Raw genomic sequence first — 9,016 nt, 5'->3', positions numbered from 1 at the left:
AATCCAATTTGTCAACAACTCTGATAAAATGCTACAAATCTGTGATCGTTAGAGAAATTCAAATCAAAACAACTCTGAAGTTCCATCAATTTTATAAAGATAACAAAAAAAGGGAAATGACAAATTGCAAGAGCTAAAAGGAAACAGGGCAGTGAATGCCTTTTAGTAAAGCTGTGAATTGTTTCAGCCATTCCGGAAAACAAGTTTATGTCCCCAAAGTCACCAAACTACATGCAAAGCCCCTGGCCCAACATTACCACTACTAGCCCTATATGCTAAAGAAGAAGAAGAAATGGATTCATATGAACAAAACCACATATTACAGCTCTTTCTGTAGTGGCAAAGGACTAGAAACTAAGACAGTACACATCAATTGGGAAATAACTAAACAAATTATTGTATATGAATATAATGGAATATTATTGCCCCCTAAGGAATGATGAAAGAGATGTTTTCAGAGAAACCTGGAAACACTTGCATGAAATAATGCAGAGTTAAATGAGTGGAACCAGAATAATTTATACAATAATAAAAATATTGTAAAGACAAACAATTTTGAAAGCCTTCATGTCTCTGATCAATGATATGACCAATCACAATTGCAGGGTACTAAAAATGAACATGCTACTCACCACCTGGAAAGTAGTGTACTCAAGATGAAAATGAAACAAATTTTTGGACATGACCAAGGTGGGACTTTTTTTTGCTCAGCTATTATAAGAAAAATGTCCTGTACTCTGACCTCAATGATTATAGATGTCCCCCTCACACCTCTAACTTTTTTTGACAATTAATGAGAGGCAAGAAGAAAACTTAGACATCTCTACTGAAGCAATTAATCAGTGAAGCTAATTTAACTAGGTGCAAAAAATTTTTTGATATAAGAGGAAGCAATGAATGACATTAGCTAAAGTTAAATGATATCACACAGGAAATGTGTTGGTATTGGCTAAAGAAACTCAGTCACACCCCGAAGGTTTTGCCAAAAATAACAGACCAAATCAGACTCCAAGGATTCAGGTGGCAAATGAAAATCTGCTCCCCTCCCCTCCCCTCTCCTCCTCAAGCAACTCTTCTTCTAGGTTTAGCTAGAACTGTTCCTCTCCTCGCTTGCCACCAGAATTCTTGGGTTCATTGTTTGCCCCCTACACCTCTTGAGCAGAAGAAGACTTTGTAAACTTCTGAGGGCCAGGGGATTTAGGTTTTTTCAATGGCATCCTAGCAGTGTGCCCAGAGCTTCTGTGTTAGAAGCCTACGACAGACTAGGTGCACTGAGACTAGATACACAAAAACATCTTGAAAACATGACAGGGAGTCCATAAAAGCTATACCATGCCTAAGAGGAACTTCATGAGGACCCCATGAAGGGGAGAAAAAGATTTCCATCCTCTACAAGCTGGGATCCTTTTTCACATGTGCTCTCTAAGCTTGAGCTCACTTTCCCCTTGATTCTACTTGTCCTGGTAGAAGAGTGTGGCACAGCCTTTTGGAGAATGGTTTAATGGCTACTCTATATCATCTTCATAAATATCATTTCTAAACACTAATTAAGCCTGAGTGGGTAACTGATATCAAATGATAATCAATGTGCAAGACATACAGGGAGTTAGAGGAGGGGGAGAAGAAGATCATGAGTTACATACATCATTAGAAATACATCCCCCCTCAGGTCCTCAAGATTCCCTAGAACCATAAGGAGATATAGAGCCAGCTCTGGGGACCCAGCCTGCCAGGATAAATGGGGGTGGAGAGAGGAACTCCAGAGCAAATGCTACATTGCTCATATTTGTTACAAGGGTTTCCTTTTTTCTTTTCCTTTTTTTCAGTTGGGATGAAGGAAAAAAAGGGAGAAGAGGGGGAAATGTGGCTAGCATCACCACTACCCCCCCCCCAAATGAGAAGAGATCAGAAGGAAAGCCAGAAGAAATCACAAATAGGACAAGCTTTGAAGGTTACACATTGAATTTATTATATAATTTGAAGAAAAGCAAGTTCTACAGAATAGATATGTACAGATTCATGTACAAACTTCTTCATAATGTATATGGAATCATTTGTTTAATTTGGCATTTTTAAATAATTGTTTTTAATAAAAGGTCAGTTAACCTTTTCTCAGTCTCAGTTTCCTCATCTGTAAAATACGAGAATTAGACCAAATTATTTCGAAGGCTCTTCTATCCCAAGGGTTGTGATTTAATGTTAATCTTCATATCCCTCATAGAACCTAGAATATAGCCTAGCACAAGAAATGTCTGTTGAATTGAAATAAATCTAGGGTGACTCTATCAAAGAAGAATTCATGTCCTAGAAAAGAATCACGAGGAGTATTTTTGTGAGAATGTAAAAAGTAAGAAAAACTCCATAGCAGTGGTTTCCAATCTTTTTGAGCAGAACATTTTTTAAAAGTCAAAATGTTTAAAAGAACCCCACATGACACTTTTTCTACAGTTTCTCTTGATTGGGAAGATATGATGACAGTACTTGGTACATAGAGATTTGTGGCCCCTTAGGCATCCCATAACCCAAAGTTACAGTAGAAAGCAGTGCTCTCATTTACATCAATTCAAATCTAGTCCATTAATTAGCATTTATTAAGTGCCTTCCAAGTTCCAAGCACTGTGATAAGTTCTGGAGATATTAAAAAAAAGCAAAAACAAAATAGTACTTACCTCAAGGAGCTTACATTCTAATAGGAAAATGAGATTATCAAACAGATAAGCATATGCAAAATATATGCAAAGTAAATTTAAATTAAGTAATTTCAGGAGTGAGGTAGAGAACACTAACAATCGGGGGACTAGGAAAAGCTTCCTGTGGGATGTGGCACCTGGCCTGTGCTTTGAAGGAAGCCAAGGATTCTAAAGTCAGAATCTCACTTTTGCATTTGAATCCCCAGCACTGCATGTGGCACATAATAGGTGTTTAATAAATTCTAGTTGATTATTAATTTTTCCAGATGATAGTAAGCAGGGACAGGGAGACCATTCCTAGCATGAGGGGCAGCCTGTGCAAAGGCATGGTAGACAGGGAGATGGAATGTAGTGTGCAGAGGGTAGAAAGCCAGCCAGTTTTGCTGCAACACAGAGAATGTGCAGGGGAATTAATGTGAGATGCATATGGAAAGTCAGCATGGAGCCAGATTGTGAAGAGTTTAAAATGCAAAACAGGAACTTATAGTGTATCCTATAGGTAATATAGGTAACATAGAGCCAGCACAGATTCTTCAATAGGATGGTGACATGATTAGACCTGTTCTTTAAGAATACATTTTTTTTTCATATCTCTGGAGGAGAAGAAGGAAACAAGTACTAATTAGGTTCCTACTACGTGCCAGGCACTAGGCTTAATGCTATGGGTATCTTATATGATCCTCTAAAAAACCTTGTGAGGTAGGTATTGTTATTATTTCCATATTACAGCTGAGGGAACTTGGGCAAACGGGGGTGGTCCAGGGTCACGCAGCTAGTAAGTGTGTGAGGCCAGAATTGAACTCAGGTCTTCCTGATTCCAAGTATGCTTAATCCACTGGCCACCTAGCTGCCTAGGGAGGAAAGACTGCTGTCAGAAAGACCCATTTAAAAATTACTATAATGGGCCATGTGCGAAGTACTATGAGGGATTAACAACCCTTATTCAGATCACTCCCAGCCTCATTCTAGGTTTGTTTGCCACTCTCCTAACCCATTCCACTGTGTCTTTCAAAACCATCACTTTATTATAAACAACCTACTCCAGTGTTTTTAGACCCCTTCAAATTAACTGAAACCTGATTTTTCCTTAAGTACATACTCAAAACTTCCTCCCACTCACCCTGAATTCTAAGATTCAAGAGTTCCTATTTCTAGACCATTCTTTGGTCACCATCCCTGAATTATCTTTCTTTAATCCTCCAAAGTTCAGGTAAATAGATTATGGAATTTCAAAGTGGGAAGGGTCTTTGGAGTCTGTCTTATCCAATACTTCATTGACCAAGAATCCTGTTTTACATTATCCTGACAAGTTGTTATCCAGAGTTTACTCTAGGAAGGGGGAACTCATCATTTCTAAGATGACTAGTCCATTCCACTTCTGGATGGGGCAGCTAGGTGACACAACGGATAAAGCACCAGACTGGGACTTAGGAAGACTCATCTTCTTGAGTTCTAATCTGGTCCAAGGCACTTACTAGCTGTGTGACCCTGGGCAAGTCACCTCACTCTGTTGGCCTTGGTTTCTTCATCTATAAAATGTGCTAGAGAAGGATATGGCAAACCAGTCCCAAATCTCTGCTGAGAAAACCTCAAATCAGGTCGCTTATTCTTGAAAAGGACTGAACAACAAATAATTTTCACTCATTGCTTTGAGTTCTGCCCTCTGGGGCAAAGCAGATGACAAATATTAAAATTCTTGAAGACAGACAGTTATAACATCTCCTTTAAGTGTCTTTTTCTTCCCTTCCAGTTCTCAGCTTCTGAAAGTGGCACAGATCACATAGAGTACTAACCTCCTTTCCACTCCATCACCAACAGATTGATCTCACTGAATTCAATATCCATTTTGTTTTTATTCTGAATTTAATAAATACCAAATCAAATTTCTATTTCCAGATTTAAGTAGCAGAGAGTTGTACATGAAACCACAAAATTCTTGATCTTCCTTTCATGTAACAAATTCAACATGAGACCTTCAAAATTATCCTATTTGTATTTCTTTATGATGTTCTGGTTCTTCTGCATATTAAAAAAAAAAAGCTTAGATGACTCTTTCCTTTCTTTTTTCTTTTTGGTAACCCTATCACTAGATTCTGCCCAGCCACCACAACCCAACTCCAATTCCACCACCAAAAATTGAAAAAAGAAAAAGAAAAACAAGACTCTTTTAACATATATTCAATACCATTTTGATGAATATCTAGCCTCATAATTAATGTAAGTTCTTCAACACCAACAGCTTCCATTGCCTTTCTACTTCAATATAACCTGAGTAGCTAAATTAATGCAGTAGATAAGAGTGCTGGGCCAAGAGTCAGGAAGATTTGGGTTCAAATCCAGCCTTAAATACTTACTAGCTATGTGACCTCAGGCAAGTCATTTAACCTCTGTGTGCCTCAGTTTTCTCAACTGTAAAATGGGGATGATAATAGCACCTACCTGGCACGGTTGTTGTGAGAACCAAAGGAGACAATTTTTGTAAGGTTCTTGTCACAGTGCCTAGCATGTAGTAGGTGCTTAATAAATGATCGTTCTTCCTACCTTTCCCCTAACCTCAGCTGGGCCCTAACTCCTGTTGAGGAATCCTTCTAATTAACTTTTATTAACTTCATATTATATCCCTCACAGATACCATTCCAAACTTTGTCCTCTTTCCTCAAGCTCCCTAACTCCATTCATCCCAAACCCCTACAATCATAGCAGATGTCCTCACCTCTTATTTTACTGAGAATATGGCAGCCATCCAACAGAGCTCCTTCATCTTCTTTACATTTCAAAATTTTCAGTATTTCACTCTTCAGTATTCAGTGTTTCATCCTCGAGGAAGGAGATAAATCCCTAATCCCAGCCAACGTTAATCCTTCCCTATCTTCCTTTCACCATATCGTCCCTTGGCTCTATGTTCCTTTGACCTCCAACCTCTCCTACATCCATCCCCCAGAACCCTGGTCCTCCAGTCATCACTTTTCTCTCATGTTTCTATGTCTCTCACTCCTTATCTGTCTATAAACAGGTCTGTTTTTCCCAATACAATAAACAACTTTCCCTTCTATTTCCCCAAGCTGAGATAACTTTATTGTCCCTTTCACTGGGAAATGAACTGAAAGAGTAGTTCACATTTGATAAGCCCACTTTCACATGAGAGCCATTAATTAAATTTAGAGCTAGAGAGAGCTTAGAGTTCATTTAGACCAAACTCACTTAACAGATGAGGAAAGTGAGGTCTAGAGGAGTTAAGTGACTTGTCCAAGTTTATAGGAATGGTATAAAACAGAACTGGAATTGTTCAAACCCTTGAAATCTGTAGTTTCTGTATTCACTACTCTAGTGAAGCTACTTTTTCAAAGGTCATTTATGACCTCAGCTGCCAAACACAAAGGCTTTTCTGCCCTCATCTTCCTTGACTTTTCTGATTCATTTGGCATTTCGGATCATGCCCCTTATTTACTGATACTCCTCTCTCCTCCTTTGACTTCTATAATACCTCTCTCTCTTCCCATAACCCGTAAGCTGCCTAATACAGTCAATTCTCCTGCAGAAAGAGCCTAACATCTGCCTCCTTCTTTCTATTGCTGCTAACACCAAACCTAGTCCAGGTTGTCATTATCTATTATCTAGAGCATTAGAATTGCCTCCTAACTGTTCCCCCCAGCTTTATGCTTGACCCACCTTCCATCCTCTCACAACACACTTGAATTAATATTCATTATGGATACACTTGATCATGTAACTCCTCTATACACACACACACACACACACACACACACACACACTCTCTCTCTTCAGTAACTTTCCACTGCCTACTGAACAAAATCCAAAGACTCCTTGACCTGGAATTCTCTTTGCCTTTACAACCTCACCTTTATATCGCTCCCAATCCAACAAACATTTGTAAACAGCTATAAGATGCAAGGCATCATGCTAGGTAATTTGAGGAACATCAAACATTGAGAGTTTGAAGGGGAGTAACGTGTACAGTATAAGCCTGGTAAGGTAGGCTAGAGTCAAATTGTGAAGGGCTTTAAAAGCCAAACTGAGGAGCTGCATTTTTTTATAATTAAGATTTTTTATTTTTAGTTTACAACACTCAGTTCCACATAATTTTGAGTTCCAGATTTTCTTCCTCCCCTCTCCCCTCCCTCCCCAAGATGGCATGGAATCCAACATATCTTCTAAATATAACTTTGCATTGAACTTATTTACACAATAGTCAAGTTGTAAAGAATAATTATGACCAATGGAATGAATCATAAGAAAGAAGAAACAAAAACCAAAAAAAAAAAAAAAAGGAAAAACCAAGGAAAAAAAGGAGAGCATATAGTGTGCCTCAATCTGCATTCAGACTCCATAGTTCTTTCTTTGGATGTAGATAGCTCTCTCCATCGTGAGTCCTTTGGAGTTGTCTTTGCACCTTGTGCTGCTGAGAAGAGCCAAGTCTATCAGGGTTAGTCATCACAGAATTCATATATCTGTGGTTGTGCATAATGTTCTCCTGGTTCTGCTCTGCTCGCTCAGCATTATATCATGTAGATTTTTCCAGGTTATTATGAAGTCCGTATCTTCCCCATTTCCTATAGCACAATAGTATTCCATTACCTTCATATACCACAACTTGTTCAGCCATTCCCCAATTGATGGGCGTCCCCTTGATTTCCAATTCTTTGCTACTACAAAAAGAGCCGCTATAAATATTTTTGTACATATGGATACTTTTCACACCTGTGTGATCTCTTTGGGATACAACCCTAGAAGTGGTATTGCTGGATCAAAGGGTATGAACATTTTTATAGCGCTTTGGCCATAGTTCCAAATTGCTCTCCAGAATGGCTGGATCAGTTCACAACTCCACTAGCAATGTAACAATGTTCCAATTTTCTGACATCCTCTCCAGCATTTAGCATCTTCCTGTTTTGTCATTTTAGCCAATCTGACAGGAGAGATGTGGTACCTAAGAGTTGTTTTGATTTGCATTTCTCTAATCAGTAGTGATTTAGAGCATTTTTTCATATACCTATAGATAGCTTTAATTTCTTCCTCTGAAAACTGCCTGTTCATATCCTTTGACCATTTCTCAACTGGGGAATGACTTGTATTCCTATAAATTTGGCTCAGTTCCCTGTATATTTTAGAGATGAGACCTTTATCAGAGACACTAGTTGTAAAGATTTTCTCCCAATTTTCTGCTTCCCTCCTAATCTTTGTTGCATTGGCTTTTTTATACAAAAACATTTCAATTCAACATAATCAAAATTGTCCATTTTGCATTTTGTAATGCTCTCTAGCTCTTGTTGTGCCATGAATTCTTTGCTTAAAAAACATGGTTAGATGCCACAGAGTAGGTGGCAATGCCTTAACTATATATGTGTTGTAAAGGCCACTAGGACCTCTTCCATCCTTATCAAAGGGAGTGCTAATCTTCTCTCCTTTCATAGGGAATAGGGAGCTACCAGGCTTACTAGCAAGGGAGTAACCTGCTCTTTAGAAGTCATAGTGCTCCATTTTAGAAAAAAACTGAAGTAGACAAGGAAAGGTAAGGGCAGCAAAAATGGTTTGTTGGTGGTGGAGGTTTTTTTAGTTATGTTAAGGAGAAGAGAAGGATTAGAGCTATGATCACTACTAAAGGTAGATGCAAGAATTATAAACAACAGAGAAAAGGAAGAAGTATTGTTAGTATGTTTCTGGGGCAGGGGGTGTTTTTGTTCCCCAGGGAAATAAATATGTGGACTTGAAAAGATTGAACAAAAATGGCTAATATGCTGTTGAAGCCCAAGAGATGGAAGAAGAGTAGAAGAGAGTCCCTAGCTATCTCTTATGTGTTCAATGACCCTAGATGAACTGGGTACCAGGGCACTGATAGAACTAGATGCTAGCTAGGACAAATGTGATAGCTGTGCTGTGACAATGCTCTTTGAAATACAGTGGGAAATGGAAGACTACAAGATGAGGAAAGAGCAAATGTCCTGATTTTCATAGTACAATCTGAAAACTGAGACCAATTAGCCTGATTGCTAGCAAGATTATAGAACATCTTATTTAAGGCATTATTAGTGAACAGCTAGAAAAGGAAATGTTGATCAAGGACAAGGTCACAATAGACCAACCACTTCAGTTTTTTTTTTTACATTTATTTGACTATTTGATCAGAGAAATGCTATAGCATATGTAGGTTTTAACAAAACATTCTTTTAGAAATAAAATGGAGAGATATGGGATAAAAGAAAGCACAGTTTGGTGGATACAATTCAATTCATTAAACATTTCTTAAGCTATGTTCTAGGCATCGGTTCAGGAACCTATTATGTTCCAGGTACTATTTAGATAGCCAA

The 9,016-nt window shown here is 38.3% G+C and overlaps 1 non-coding gene across 1 annotated transcript; it reads right to left on the bottom strand.

The window, feature by feature from the left end:
* Positions 1-7,999: 7,999 nt before the first annotated feature.
* Positions 8,000-8,127, bottom strand: LOC118852488. The gene has a single exon (XR_005010564.1). It is a non-coding gene; the product is annotated as a U6atac minor spliceosomal RNA (small nuclear RNA).
* Positions 8,128-9,016: the final 889 nt, after the last annotated feature.

This window comes from Trichosurus vulpecula, chromosome 5 (assembly GCF_011100635.1).
Source record: "Trichosurus vulpecula isolate mTriVul1 chromosome 5, mTriVul1.pri, whole genome shotgun sequence".
Classification (NCBI taxonomy): domain Eukaryota; kingdom Metazoa; phylum Chordata; class Mammalia; order Diprotodontia; family Phalangeridae; genus Trichosurus; species Trichosurus vulpecula.
Note: the sequence above shows the minus strand (reverse complement) of the source record. Positions and strands in the feature narration are given on the sequence as shown.